This window comes from Callospermophilus lateralis, chromosome 9, assembly GCF_048772815.1.
Source record: "Callospermophilus lateralis isolate mCalLat2 chromosome 9, mCalLat2.hap1, whole genome shotgun sequence".
Lineage (NCBI taxonomy): Eukaryota > Metazoa > Chordata > Mammalia > Rodentia > Sciuridae > Callospermophilus > Callospermophilus lateralis.
The window spans coordinates 91937542-91954649 of NC_135313.1; the positions used below are offsets into that span (position 1 = coordinate 91937542).

Consider the following 17108-nt stretch of genomic DNA (forward strand, 5'->3'; position numbering starts at 1 on the left):
ATGGTAAACAGAGAGTTCCCAGTTGTTCAAGAGAACAGGGCATCCAGGGGGCTGCAGGCCTGGAGTGTAGCTAGATCTGTGGAGAACGGCATCGGTGAGTGGGGCCTGGCTGGCAGGAGAAGCAGGGGTGGGAGCTGGAGACCAGGAACGGCCCTGGGTGACGAGGATTGGAGAGCCACCCAGTTGGGGAAGAGGAGCTGCCTCACAGGGATTGTTTCCTGCATATTGAGGGCAGAAGCTTGGCCCAGAGGGCACAGCTCCACCTACTGGAAGAGAAGATAATAGAACTCTAAGACTGCATTTAACTTTTTTTTCTTTTCAATTTTTATTTTTCCCTTTTTTTATTCTACCTATTTCTCTCTCTGTCTTTCTCTTTAGTGACTTCTTCCTTCCCCTTTCCCTACCTTTCCTCCCAAGCATTACAACTTCTATTATGTGTAATTTACTAAATGCATATAGGTGAATGTTCTGAGGCTGTCTAGGGTAGCTGTCCCTAGCTACCCCCAAATACTCCGGTCCGTTCTCCTGTTAATATCCCCCTTCAATAGAGCAATCTTCCAAGGAAGCTAAGATATACTAACCCCCATACCATCACATCACCCAACCTAAACCAAGTCCTAAGACCAAACCGCAGATTGCTATATGTCATCAGAATCTTTATGCCTTTTATGAAACAAATGAATGTGCTTTAAAGTACAATAAAACCCAACATCTCTAGACATAGTCTCCCATCACAAGGGAGAGATCCCAGAGATATACAAAACCAAAACAAAATTATAGGGGTAAATAGTAACACAGCAGTCAAACAGAGCTGGAAAGTAATGTGAGCATCATGAAAAAACAAGGAAAAAAGGATTACAAACAATCCAGGACAGCTTAAATTTACAAGAGAACCTAGAGGCATCAGAAAAATGGTCAGATAAAGAACTCAAGGCATACCTGACTCAGATGGAATGGAATCTTAAAGAGGTCATTAGACAGCAAATGCAAACAATGAAAGAACACTTTGACAATAACATAAACAAATTCAAGAAGCAAAAGAACAACTCTACCGGGAGATAGAGGTTATGAAAAAAATCAGACAATAATCCTAGAAGTGAAGGAAACTACCAAATTAAAAACTCAAATGAGAGTATTACCAGTAGAGTAGATCAAGTAGAAGTCAGAACATCAGACAATGAAGACAAAATATATCATCTTGAAAAGAGTCTAGTCAATTCAGAAAGGCTGGTAAGAAACATGAGCAAAACATCCAAGAGATATGGGATATCATAAAAAAACCAAACATAAGAGTCACTGGGATAGAGGAAGGTATAGAGGTCCAAGCCAAATGAATGAGCATTCTGTTGAATGAAATAATTTTAGAAAACTTTCCAGACATGAAAAATGAAATGCATGTCCAAATCCTAGAAGCCTACAGGATGCTGAACATAAAAACAATAGACCAACACCAAGACACATTATTATGAAGATATCCAACATACAGAACAAGGAGAGAATATTAAAAGCTACAAGAGAAAGGAGGCAGATTACATTCAGGGGTAAACCAATTAGGTTAATGGCTGATTTTTCATCACAGATGCTGAAAGCGAGAAGATCCTGGAACAATGTATTTCAAACGCTGAAAGATAATGGGTGCCAACCAAGAATATAGTATCCAGAAAAATTAAGCTTCAGGTTTGACAACAAAATAAAAATCTTTCACAATAAACAAAAGTTAAAAGACTTCACAGCCAGAAAACCAGCACTGCAAAGCATTTTGGGCAAAACAATACACGAAGAGGAAATAAAAAAACAACAAACAAAACCAACAGTGGGAAGTACCTCAGTAAAGGGGGGGGGGACTAATCAAAGAGGGAAAAACAAACCAAATTAAAAATAAATAAACAAACAAACATGACCGAATGTACAAACCATATATCAATAGTAACCCTAAATGTTAATGGCTTAAACTCACCAATAAAGTGACATAGGCTGGTAACCTGGATTAAAAAAATAGATCCAACAATATGCTGCCTTCAGAAGACTCATCTGATAGAAAAAGACATACACAGGCTTAAGTTGAAAGGGTGGGGAAAATCATACCACTCACATGGTCCTCGGAAGCAAGCAGAGGTGGCCATCCTCATATCGAATAAAATCAACTTCAAGCATAAGCTAATCAAAAGGGATAAAGAAGGACACTATATACTGTTAAAGGGAACCATTCACCAACAAGACATAACAATTATCAATATTTATGCACCAATCAATGGTGCTGCTACACTTATAAAACAAACTCTCCTCAAGTTCAAGAGTTAAATAGACCACAACACAATAATTATGGGTGACTTCAATACACCTCTCTCACCATTGGGCAGATCTTCCAAACAAAAGTTGAATAAAGAAACTCTAGAACTCAATAACACAATTAATAACCTAGACTTGACCGACATATATAGAATATATCAATCATCATCAAGCAGATATACTTTTTTCTCAGCAGCACATGAATCCTTCTCAAAAATAGACTATATATTATGCCATAGGGCAACTCTTAGAAATTATAAAGGAGTGGAGATAATACCATGCATCTTATCTGATCATAATGAAATGAGACTGTAAATCAATGATAAAAGAAGAAAGAAAAAATCCTACATCACTTGGAGAATGAACAATATGTTATTGAATGATCAATGGGTTACAGAAGACATAAAGGAGGAAATCAAAATATTCTTAGAGAAAATTAAAACACAGACACAACATTTCAAAATCTATGGGACACGGTGAAAGCAGTTCTAAGAGGAAAATTCATTACTTGGAGTTCATTCCTCAAAAAAAGAAAAAAACAACAAATAAATGATCTCACACTTCATCTCAAAACCCTAGAAAAAGAAGAGCAAAACAACAGCAAATATAGCAGAAGGCAAGAAATAATTAAAATCAGAGCTGAAATCAATGAAATAGAAACAATTTAAAAAATTGACAAAACTAAAAGTTGGTTCTTTGAAAAAATAAATAAGATTGACAGACCCTGAGCCATGCTAATGAAGAGAAGAAGAGAGAGAATTCAAATTACTGGCATACGGGATGAAAAAGGCAATATCATACAGATCCTACAGAAATACAGAAGATAATTAGAAATTATTTTGAAACCTTATATTCCAATAAAATAGAAGATAGTGAAGACATTGATAAATTTCTTAAGTCATATGATTTGCCCAGATTGAGTCAGGAGGATACACACAACTTAAACAGACTGATATCAATGGAAGAAATAGAAGAAGCCATCCAAAGACTACCAACCAAGAAAAGCCCAGGACTGGATGGGTATACAGCAGAGTTTTACAAAACCTTTAAAGAAGAAATAATACCAATACTTTTCAAGCTATTTCAGGAAATAGAAAAAGAGGGAGCTCTTCCAAATTCATTCTATGAGGCCAACATCACCCTGATTCCTAAACCAGAAAAAGACACTTCAAAGAAAGAAAACTACAGACCAATATGTAAAATGAACATAGATGCAAAAATCCTCAATAAAATTCTGGAAAATCGGATATAAAAACATATCAAAAAGATCATGCACCATGATCAAGTAGGATTCATCCCTGGGATGCAAGGTTGGTTCAATATACGGAAATCAATAAATGTTATTCACCACATCAATAGGCTTAAAAATAAGAACCATATGATCATCTCGATAGATGCAGAAAAAGCATTCAACAAAGTAACAGCATCCCTTTATGTTCAAAACACTAGAAAAACTAGGGATAACAGGAACTTAACTCAAGTAAAAGCAATCTATGCTAAGCCTCAGGCTAGCATCATTCTAAATTGAGAAAAATTGAAGGCATTCCCTCTAAAATCTGGAACAAGACAGGGATGCCCTCTCTCACCACTTCTTTTCAACATAGTTCTCATAACCTTGGCCACAGCAATTAGAGAGACAAAAGAAATTAAAGGCATAAAGATAGGAAAAGAAGAACTTAAATTAGCACTATTTGCTGATGACATGATCCTATACCTAGCAGACCCAAAAGGTTCTACCAAGAAACTTCTATATCTAGTAGATGAATTCAGAAAAGTGGCAGGATATAAAATTAACATACATAAATCAAAGGCATTCCTGTATATCAGTGACAAATCCTCTGAAATGGAAATGAGGACAACCACCCCATTCACAATATCCTCAAAAAAATAAAATAAAATACTTGGGAATCAACCTAACAAAAGAAGTGAAAGACCTATACAACAAAAACTACATAACCCTAAAGAGAGAAACAGAAGAAGACCTTAGAAGATGGAAAGATATACCTTGTTCATGGATAGGCAGAATTAATATTATTAAAATGGCCATATTACCAAAAGTACTCTATAGGTTTAATGCAATGCCAATCAAAATCCCAATGGCATTTCTCACAGAAACAGAAAAAGCAATCATGAAATTCATCTGGAAAAATAAAAGACCCAGAATAGCTAAAGCAATTCTAAGCAGGAAGAGTGAAACAGGTGATATAGTGATACCAGATTTTAAACTATATTGCAGAGCAATACTAATGAAAACAGCATGGTACTTGTACCAAAACAGGCAGGTAGACCAATGGTACAGAATAGAGGACACAGAGACAAATCCACAAAATTACAACTACCTTATATTAGACAAAGGTGCTAAAAGCATGCAATGGAGAAAGGATAGCATCTTCAACAAATGATGCTGGGAGAACTGGAAATCCATATGCAACAAAATGAAACTGAATCCCTTTCTCTCACCATGCACAAAGTTAACTCAAAATGGATCAAGGAGCTAGGAATCAAACCAGAGACTCTGTGTCTAATAGAAGATAAAGTTAGCTCTAATCTCCATCTCGTGGGGTTGGGCTCCAAATTCCTTAAATAGGACACCTATAGCACAAGAGTTAAAATCAAGAATCAACAAATGGGACTTACTCAAACTAAAAAGTTTTTTTTCTCAGCAAGAGAACTAATAAGTGAGGTAAATAGGGAGCCTACACCTGGGAACAAATTTTTACCCCTCACACTTCAGATAGAGCTCTAATCTCAGAGTATACAAAGAACTCAAAAAATTAAACCAAAAACAAATAACCCAATAAACAAATGGGCCAATGATCTGAACAGACACTTCTCAGAGGAGGATATACAATCAATCAACAATTACACAAAAAAAATGCTCACCATCTCTAGCAATCAGAGAAATGCAAATTAAAACCACTCTAAGATACCATCTCACTCCAGTAAGAATGGCAGCCATTATGAAGTCAAACAACAACAAGTGCTGGTGAGGATGTGGGGGAAAAGGTACAATTAAACATTACTGTTGGGACTGCAAATTGGAGCAGCCAATTTGGAAAGCAGTATGGAGATTCCTTGGAAAGCTGGGAATGGAACCACCATTTGACCCAACTATTCCTCTTCTTGGACTATACCCAAAAAAACCTAAAAAGAGCATACTACAGAGACAAAGCTACATCAATGTTCATAGCAGCACAATTCACAATAGCTAGACTGTAGAACCAACCTAGATGTCCTTCAATGGATGAATGGATAAAAAACTGTGGCATTTATACACAATGGAATATTACTCAGCACTAAAAAATAACAAAATCATGGCATTTGCAGGGAAATGGATGGCTTAGAGCAGATTGTGCTAAGTGAATTAGCCAATCCCTAAAAAAAACAAATGCCCAATGTCTTCTTTGATATGAGGAGGGTGACTCAAAACAGAGTAGGGAGGAAGAGCATGAGAAGAAGATTACCACTAAACAGGGAAGAGAGGTGGGAGGGAATGGGAGGTAGATGGGGAATTGCACAGAAGATGAAAGGAGACCATCATCATTATACAAAATTACATATATGATGGGGTGAGGGGGAAGAGAAAAAAGAGAGAAATTTGTCACAGTAGGTTGGGTAGAGAGAGGTGATGGGAGGAGAGGGGAGGGGAGGGGGGATAGGAAGGGCAGCAGAATACACAGACACTAGTATTGCTGTATGTATGTATGTGGCTATATAACCAATGTGATCCTGCAATCTGTACATGTGGAAAAATGAGAATTCATACCCCATTTTAATCAAATGTATGATATGTCAAGATCATTGTATTGTCTTGAGCAACTAATAAAAAAAAAGAAAAGAAAAAGTTTTTGGTATCATGTATTGAACCCAGGGATGCATAACCACTGAGCCACATGCCCAGCCCATTTTTTAAATATTTATTTATTTATTAGGTATAGATGGACAGAACACAATGCCTTTATTTTTATGTGGTGATGAGGATCGAACCTGGGTCCCGCCTGTACCAGTCAACTGCTCTACTGCTGAGCCGCAATCCCAGCCCATTTTTTATATGTTATTTTGAGGCAGGGTCTCCCTAAGTTTCTGAGGTTGGCTTTGAACTCATGATCTCCCTGCCTCATCCTCCTAACCCGCTGGAATTACAGTCATGCACCACTGCACCCAGTTATAAATAAATAAATATTTTGAAGAGGTGTTCTTGCTATGTTGTGCAGACTGATGTCAAAAATCTGGTTTCAAGTGATCACACTTCTTTAACCTTGAGGACATCAGGGACTAAGTATACACCAGCAAGCCTGACTTAAAAAATCTTTACTGCCACTCAGAAAGAACTGTTTTTTTTTTCCTGTTACACACACTTTATTTAATTTACATTGCATTTCATACTCGAAATAATTATATGTAGATTTAAAGTTCTGATTTAAACATTTTACACCAAAACCTTTAATATTTTAGCACACAGTTGCATTTTATTTAAAAATACTTTTATTATGCTTCATATTCAGTTATGAGCCTCAGTAGATAATATAAAAACAACTTTTAAGATTTATTTTTTAAAGGAGTCTTCCTGCAGCATTTCAAATTAGCATTCTGAAATATCTCAGAAATAAATATTTGCATATGCCAATACAAGAATATGTTTTTATATCCTTAAAACAAATGTTGACATACACAATGGAAAAACTGAATCCCCTGGCTTTTCCCGGATCTTGTTTTCATTTCCAAGTTTCAGAGTTCTGTGTAGCCTTGCATTTTTAATTATGCCACTTTTGTATGTTTAACATTCTTAAACACTATGTTTTTTCTTAGTATGGCCATGTACTTCTACTCCTAATATATTTATTCATGTATGTCTTCTAAGTCCTCTGGGTGCCTCCAAGTTGTTATGTCTCAGACTTAAGACACTTGACCTTGACTCTTTTCTGGTTCTTTCTATACTCTATATTGATCTCCTCTCTCATCCATATCTTCATCTGAGTAAATAGCTGAGTTAATAGCACTGATACTCTGAAACTAGACAAATTTTGGACCCAGCCCTCGAGTAATCCAGTCAGTTACAGGTTCTGCATTTTCCCCTTGCTTCAGATTCAACTGTTAATTACCAGAGTTCACTTTCTCAGATGTCATTTTCAAAACTCTTCTCTTTTCTGTCCTTCTTCCCTCATGATATTCGTCTCTCTTTACCTTGCTGCCAGGGTGACTTTTTAAATATATCTGTGATTCAAAGTCTTCTCTGCTTTTTGACTGGATTCCTCAAAGTTCACATTATAAAATAACACATGACATGAGTGCTTTCGCCATGACCCTCCTGTTTTTAACCTATCCATCCAATTCCCAATAATTACATTCCTGTTTTACCACATCACATTGGTATCTTCCCTCTATTTGCTATGCTGTTTTATGCAAAAAAAAAAAAAAGAGAGAGAAAGATCGAATTTAAATCTTATGTTTAGGCTATTGAAATGAACAATATAACATTTAACTCATGTTAAAAGGTGATCATACCAAGTGGCCCAAAATTTGCAATTTTATAATTACCATTCATTGTTGCCAAGGTTTAAGATTCAATTCTGGTCTCTAATTGAATTAAAGTCCGTATTAATGTACAAATTCACCTAGATATCTATTAAGCATACTACACCTTCCTGAATGGGACCTGTGGTATTAGGATATAAACAATAACTTCTTAACTCATTTTGTTTCAATATAGGAAATTAGTAAATATTAGTGAAATATTTTATTCTGATTTCATTAAATTATATGAGACATTAGATTATGTTAGAACAAAATTTAATGTTCATAGTCCTTATAGATGTATGACATTATCATACAATATAATTTAATTATAATTAAGAAATTTGATTTTATTTCTGATTAATGTTGATTAATAATAATCATAATAATGATTACCGTGCTTAATATACAAAAGTTAGCCTATTTTGCAGATATTTATCCTTAGGAAAATGACTTAAATACATAATAAATACTCACTACTTAAAGTATAGTTAGGCAGAAAGAGGAGAGAGAAGATGGCTGCGAAAGGAGTGCAGCACCCCCCGTGTACTGCGTCACTGAGCAGGAAAAAGACAAGGTAGAATGGATAAAAGCTAGCTTGTTAGGAATTTCCAGCAAAATTGGGGTGCTCCGAAACCTAGAGGAAGGATTTCCATTGCATAAGGACCTGCTACTGGAGCTCAAACGCGAGAGATTTGTCCGCACGGAGGGTCACGCTGCGTATGCAGCAAATCGCCCCGCGGCCAGAGTCTGCGGCGCTCGCTGGGAAACGACGGTAAGATAACAATGCAAAGATACAGCGCTACGGATTCTACAGGCTCCCGCCAGCTGTGCAAATACTGTATTCAGAGCTGAATTCTGGGCTTGAGACGGGGAAGGAAGCCATCCAATTCGGTTCTCCACATCGGTCAGACCACAGAGGAAGCCAGCGGCCACCATCTTGGAGAGCTGACGTCATCATCTCTGTTTTTTTTTTTTTTTTGACTGATAACAGCTCTTTCAGCTATAGATCAGCGGGGAAAACTTAAGGGCCCCTCCCAGCTCTCCTGTGAGCCCAATAGCCAGACCGAGGGCGGCACGGGAGCCGGCGGGAGCCACGGCTGCGGCGAGGGAGCCGGCGGCAGCCGCGGCTGCGGCAAGGGAGCCGGCGGCAGCCAGGGCAGCGGCACGGAAGCCGGTGGGAGCCGCGGCGGCGCTGGCGCAGAAGCCGGCGGGAACCGCGCAGCGCGGGACTCCCAGCTACCACTCCCACCAGTGCTGACAACTGAGGTCTCTTGCACCGACTCGCCTCGGCGTGGGACTCACGGCTACCGCTCCCACCAGTGCTGACAACTGAGGTCTCTTGCATCAGATACGGGGGCGTGGCTACCAGAAGGTAAGCAAATTTGCTGGGGGTTCTCAGCCCCAAGCTCTACAAACTTAGGGCCTGAGGGAGACAAACAAGGAGAGTGTGCCCAGGCACTAATGAAACAGCTGCTCCATGCGTGTGCAAGGTAGGCGGAACTGTGACCACCAACAAAACAGGCCCAGTGGACTGCCAGACACATCGCTCCGGTTGGGGGAGGGGCAGAGCCACTGGGCGCCTGCAAGTTACGCAGACCTGCGAATCACCAGCAGATCAGACCCAGCAACCACGGAGCAGCAGAGCCACCCCTGGGCCTGCAAGCTAGGTCCACTTGCCACACACCGGCAGGTCAGGCCCAACAAACTGCGGAGGGGCACAGCTGCCCCACGAGCCTGCTAGGTAGGCAGAACCCTGACCACCGACAGAACAGGCCCAGAGGCCGGCCAGACACATCGTCCCGCCCCGGTTGGGGGAGGAGCAGAGCCACCAGGCGCCTGCAAGGTAGGCAAACCTGCGTCTCACCAGCATATCAGGACCAGCAACCCGCGGAGCAACAGAGCCACCCCCGGGCCTGCAAGGTAGGCGCACTTGCCACCCACCGGCAGGTTAGGCCCAGCAACTCTCGGAGGGACACAGCTGCTCCACGCGCATGCAAGGTAGGCGGAACCGTGACCACCGACAAAACAGGCCCAGTGGACCGCCAGACACATCACTCCAGTTGGGGAAGGGGCAGAGCCGCCAGGCGCCTGCAAGGTAGGCGGACCCGCGACCCACCAGCAGAACAGGCACAGCAATCCACAGAGCGGCAGAGCCACCCCCCGAGCCTACAAGGTAGGCAGACCTGTGATCCACCGGCAGGTCAGGCCCAAAAACCTGCGGAGGGGCACAGCTGCCCCACGTGCCTGCTAGGTAGGCGGAACCGTGACCACCAACAGAACAGGCCCAGCGGCCGGCCAGACAAATCGCCCCACCCCGGTTGAGGGAGGGGCAGAGCCGCCGGGCGCCTGCAAGTTAGGCAGACCTGCGACTCACCAGCAGATCAGGCCCAGTGACCCGCGGAGCGGCAGAGTCACCCCCGCGTCTGCAAGGTAGGTGCAGTTGCCACCCACCGGCAGGTCAGGCCCAGCAACTCTCAGAGGGACACAGCTGCTCCACGCACATGCAAGGTAGGCGGAACCGTGACCACTGACAAAACAGGCCCAGTGGCCCGCCAGATACATCACCCCGGTTGGGGGAGGGGCAGAGCCGCCACCAGCGCCTTTTAGGTAGACAGACCTGCAACCGACAGACAGAACAGGCCTAGTGGCCAGCGGAGGGGCAAAGCCGCTGCTCACGCCTGCAAGGTAGGCGGACCTGTGACCACCGAAAGAACAGGCCCATCGAAAGTACAGGCACAGCGGCCTCCCGGCGTGGTAGGCACATTGCCTCAATTGGAGGAGGGGCAAAACCACCGCCAAAGCCTGCGAGGGAGACTTTGCAGCTATACAAGAGCAATATAAATATATAGGGGGAAAAATCAATAACACAACAGTTTCACCAAGCAGAAAGAAACGCGATCAATATGAAAAGACAAGGAAAGAAAGGACCACAAGCAATGCAGGTCAACTCAACTTTAGAAGAGGTAATATCTGCAGCAGATGGAATGTCAGATAAAGAATTCAGGATATACATGCTTCAGATGATCTGGAGTCTCAAGGAAGACATTAGACAGCAAAATCAGACAATGAAAGACCACTTCGACCACTTTGACAATCAATTACATAAACAAATCCAAGAAGCTAAAGATCAATTATACAGGGAGATAGAGGTTATAAAAAACAAACAAACAGAAATCCTGGAAATGCAGGAAACAATAAACCAACTTAAAAACTCAATTGAGAATACTACCAGCAGAGTAGAACACTTAGAAGATAGAACATCAGACAATGAAGACAAAGTATTTCAACTGGAGAAGAACATAGACAGCTCAGCAAAGCTGTTAAGAAACCATGAGCAGAACATTCAAGAAATATGGGATAACATAAAGAGACCAAACTTAAGAGTCATTGGGATACAGGAAGGTACTGAGGTCCAAACCAAAGGAATGGGCAATCTATTCAATGAAATAATACGAGAAAACTTCCCAGACTTGAAGAATGAGACAGAATCCCAAATCCTAGAAGCCTACAGGACGCCGAATGTGCAAAATCATAAGAGATCCACACCTAGACACATTATAATGAAAATGCCCAACATACAGAATAAGGAGAGAATTTTAAAAGCTACAAGAGAAAGGAAGCAGATTACATTTAGGGGTAAACCAATCAGGATAACAGCTGATCTTTCAACACAGACTCTGAAAGCTAGAAGATCCTGGAATAACATATTTCAAACACTGAAAGAAAATGGGTTCCAACCAAGAATTGTGTATCCCGCGAAATTAAGCTTCAGGATGGAAGATGAAATTAAAACCTTCCATGATAAACAAAAGTTAAAAGAATTTGCAGCTAGAAAACCATCTCTTCAAAACATCCTCGGCAAAATATTACAGGAAGAGGAAATGGAAAATATCAATGAAAACCAACAGCGGGAGGTAGTACAGTAAAGGGGGGGGAATAATCAAAGAGGAAAACAAACCATGTTTAGTAACATAAATAAACAAATATGGCTGGAAGAACAACCCATATCTCAATAATAACCCTAAATGTTAATGGCTTAAACTCATCAATTAAGAGACACAGGCTAGTAGAATGGATCACAAAACAAGACCCAACAATATGCTGCCTTCAGGAGATGCATTTGATAGGAAAAGATATACATAGACTGAAGGTGAAAGGTTGGGAAAAATCATATCACTCATATGGACTTCGGAAACAAGCAGGAGTGTCCATACTCATATCAAATAAAATAGATTTCAAGCCAAAGTTAATCAAAAGGGATGAAGAGGGACACTACATACTTCTCAAGGGAACCATACACCAACAAGACATAACAATCATAAATATATATGCCCCAAACAATGGTGCAGCTATGTTCATCAAACAAGCTCTTCTCAAGTTCAAGAGTCTAATAGACCACCATACAATAATCATGGGAGAATTCAACACACCTCTCTCACCACTGGACAGATCTTCCAAACAAAAGTTGAATAAGGAAACTATAGAGCTCAATAACACAATTAATAACCTAGACTTAACTGACATATATAGAATATACCACCCAACATCAAGCAGTTACACTTTTTTCTCAGCAGCACATGGATCCTTCTCAAAAATAGATCATATATTATGTCACAGGGCAACTCTTAGACAATATAAAGGAGTAGAGATAATACCATGCATCTTATCTGACCATAATGGAATGAAATTGAAAATTAACGATAAAAGAAGTAAGGAAAAATCATGCATCGCTTGGAGAATGAACAATAGGTTACTGAATGATCAATGGGTTATAGAAGACATCAAGGAGGAAATTAAAAAATTCTTAGAGATAACTGAAAACACAGACACAACATATCGGAATCTATGGGACACATTGAAAGCAGTTCTAAGAGGAAAATTTATTGCTTGGAGTTCATTCCTTAAAAAAAGAAAAAACCAACAAATAAATGATCTAATACTTCAACTCAAAATCCTAGAAAAAGAAGAGCAAAACAACAGCAAAAGAAGTAGAAGACAAGAAATAATTAAAATCAGAGCTGAAATTAATGAAATCGAAACGAAAGAAACAATTGAAAAAATTGACAAAACTAAAAGTTGGTTCTTTGAAAAAATAAATAAAATCGACAGACCCTTAGCCACGCTAACGAAGAGAAGAAGAGAGAGAACTCAAATTACCAGCATACGGGATGAAAAAGGCAATATCACAACAGACACTTCAGAAATACAGAAGATTATCAGAAACTATTTTGAATCCTTATACTCCAATAAAATAGAAGATAGTGAAGGCATCGATAAATTTCTTAAGTCATATAATTTGCCCAGATTGAGTCAGGAGGATATTGACAACCTAAACAGACCAATATCAATTGAGGAAATAGAAGATACCATCAAAAGACTACCAACTAAGAAAAGCCCAGGACCGGATGGGTATACAGCAGAGTTTTACAAAACCTTTAAAGAGGAACTAATACCAATACTTTTCAAGCTATTTTAGGAAATAGAAAAAGAGGGAGAACTTCCAAATTAATTCTATGAGGCCAACATCACCCTGATTCCTAAACCAGACAAAGACACTTCAAAGAAAGAAAACTACAGACCAATATCTCTAATGAACCTAGATGCAAAAATCCTCAATAAACTTCTGGCGAACCGGATACAAAAACATATCAAAAAAATTGTGCACCATGATCAGGTAGGATTTATCCCTGGGATGCAAGGCTGGTTCAATATACGGAAATCAATAAATGTTATTCACCACATCAATAGGCTTAAAAATAAGAACCATATGATCATCTCGATAGATGTGGAAAAAGCATTCGACAAAGTACAGCATCCCTTTATGTTCAAAACTCTAAAAAAAATAGGGATAACAGGAACATACCTCAATATTGTAAAAGCAATCTATGCTAAGCCTCAGGCTAGCATCATTCTGAATGGAGAAAAACTGAAGGCATTCCCTCTAAAATCTGGAACAAGACAGGGATGCCCTCTCTCACCACTTCTATTCAACATAGTTCTCGAATCACTGGCCAGAGCAATTAGACAGATGAAAGAAATTAAAGGCATAAAAATAGGAAAAGAAGAACTCAAATTATCACTATTTGCAGATGACATGATTCTATACCTAACAGACCCAAAAGGGTCTACAAAGAAACTATTAGAGCTAATAAATGAATTCAGCAAAGTGGCAGGCTATAAAATCAACACGCATAAATCAAAGGCATTCCTGTATATCAGCGACAAATCCTCTGAAATGGAAATGAGGACAACCACCCCATTCACAATATCCTCAAAAAAAAAAATAAAATACTTGGGAATCAACCTAACAAAAGAGGTGAAAGACTTATACAATGAAAACTACAGAACCCTAAAGAGAGAAATAGAAGAAGATCTTAGAAGATGGAAAAATATACCCTGTTCATGGATAGGTAGAACTAACATCATCAAAATGGCGATATTACCAAAAGTTCTCTATAGGTTTAATGCAATGCCAATCAAAATCCCAACGGCATTTCTTGTAGAAATAGAGAAAGCAATCATGAAATTCATATGGAAAAATAAAAGACCCAGAATAGCAAAAACAATGCTAAGCAGGAAGTGTGAATCAGGCGGTATAGCTATACCAGACTTCAAACTATACTACAGAGCAATAGTAACAAAAACAGCATGGTACTGGTACCAAAACAGGCGGGTGGACCAATGGTACAGAATAGAGGACACAGAAACCAATCCACAAAACTACAACTATCTTATATTCGATAAAGGGGCTAAAAGCATGCAATGGAAGAAGGATAGCATCTTCAACAAATGGTGTTGGGAAAACTGGAAATCCATTTGCAACAAAATGAAACTGAATCCCTTTCTCTCGCCATGCACAAAAGTTAACTCAAAGTGGATCAAGGAACTTGATATCAAATCAGAGACATGGCGTCTGATAGAAGAAAAAGTTGGCTATGATCTACATACTGTGGGGTCGGGCTCCAAATTCCTCAATAGGACACCCATAGCACAACAGTTAATAACTAGAATCAACAAATGGGACTTACTCAAACTAAAAAGTTTTTTCTCAGCAAAAGAAACAATAAGAGAGGTAAATAGGGAGCCTACGTCCTGGGAACAAATCTTTACTCCTCACACTTCAGACAGAGCCCTAATATCCAGAATATACAAAGAACTAAAAAAATTAGACAATGAGATAACGAATAACCCAATCAACAAATGGGCCAAGGACCTGAACAGAAATTTCTCAGAGGAGGACATACAATCAATCAACAAGTATATGAAAAAATGCTCACCATCTCTAGCAGTCAGAGAAATGCAAATCAAAACCACCCTAAGATACCATCTCACTCCAGTAAGATTGGCAGCCATTAGGAAGTGAAACAGCAACAAGTGCTGGCGAGGATGTGGGGAAAAGGGTACTCTTGTACATTGCTGGTGGGACTGCAAATTGGTGCAGCCAATTTGGAAAGCAGTATGGAGATTTCTTGGAAAGCTCGGAATGGAACCACCATTTGATCCAGCTATTCCCCTACTCGGTCTATTCCCTAAAGACCTAAAAAGAGCACACTATAGGGACACTGCTACATCCATGTTCATAGCAGCACAATTCACAATAGCAAGACTGTGGAACCAACCTAGATGCCCTTCAATAGACGAATGGATAAAAAAAATGTGGCATTTATACACAATGGAGTATTACTCTGCATTAAGAAATGACAAAATCATAGAATTTGGAGGGAAATGGATGGCATTAGAGCAGATTATGCTAAGTGAAGCCAGCCAATCCCTTAAAAACAAATGCCAAATGTCTTCTTTGATATAAGGAGAGTAGCTAAGAACAGAGTAGGGACAAAGAGCATGAGAAGAAGATTAACATTAAAAAGGGATGAGAGGTGGGAGGGAAAGGGAGAGAGAAGGGAAATTGCATGTAAATGGAAGGAGACCCTCAGGGGTATACAAAATTACATACAAGAGGAAGTGAGGGGAAAGGAGGAAAAATATAAGGGGGAGAAATGAATTACAGTAGAGGGGGTAGAGAGAGAAGAGGGGAGGGGAGGGGGGAGGGGGGATAGTAGAGGATAGGAAAGGCAGCAGAATACAACAGACACCAAAATGGCAATATGTAAATCAATGGTTGTGCAACTGAAGTGATTCTGCAATCTGTATATGGGGTAAAAATGGGAGTGCATATCCCACTTGAATCAAAGTGTGAAATATGATATATCAAGAACTATGTAATGTTTTGAACAACCTACAATAAAAATTAATTTAAAAAAAAAGGATAAAGAAACTTGAAAAAAAAAGTATAGTTAGGCAAATGTCTTAGGTTGGTTAGCTTTTGTAATATTAAAATCATATAATTCATTATTGGTAATTTTAGCACACAGTAAATTAAATTTAGTCCAAATAAATAATGACAAATAAAATACTACTGGTTCATGTTTTTCATTTTTCTTTGCTTTTATGGTAAATTTCTTTCACTTCTTAGAATCCAGTAATTTGGGAGTATTTAAACATATTAAGCAGTTCTAACAAATGAATTTTAAATATTTTCTAATATTTCTTTGTCCACAGCCTTTGATTTCTTAAGGATAGCTATTTTAAAAACCTGTACTCCCTTGGATGTTTGAGGCATGAGTATTGCAAGTTCTAGACCATCCTTACCAATTTACTGAGGCCCTAAGAAATTTAGAAAGACTCAAAATAAAAAATAAAAAGGACTAGAGATGTGGCTCAGTTGTTAATTGCCCTGGGTTCATTCCTCAGTACAAAACAACAATGACAAACAAACAAGCAAATTACTCTTCCACTTTTGCTTCTACAAACAAAATAGCTCAAGAAGCAGAAATGAATAAAGATTATAAGAGAGAACATATATCTAGAATATATGCCCCTATGATAGAGAACTTTTCAGGACTTTCTTATGTACAAAATCATGAGGAAATATTGATGTAGAAAAGGCAAATTAGAGTCGAAACATAAAGGACAAATCATTCCAGATAGTTAAGGCAAAGGTTTGGTGAAACATTCTCTTAATTGATGCTCCTTAATCACATTAAGTCTTTTTAGAAGTGGTATATGAACTATAAAAGCTACCTTGTGATCTTCTGCACCAGGAAAAACAAAGGAAGTTCCTAAAAAATGAAATGAGTTTTAGGTGATATCCTTCCTATTGGTAAAAAATTAATTGCAGTATGTGAGCAACAAAATGAGACTATACTATGAAGAAAGCAGTGAGGGAGAAGGAATATACCAGTGTGTCTGGGTTTAAGAGTTGCAACTAATGTACCCAGCCAAACTAATCTGTTGCTTATGCT

The 17108-nt window shown here is 39.3% G+C and overlaps 1 pseudogene; it reads left to right on the top strand.

The window, feature by feature from the left end:
• LOC143407566 (dual specificity protein phosphatase 7 pseudogene) overlaps positions 1–17108 on the top strand; it is a 65252-nt pseudogene continuing 48144 nt past the window's right edge.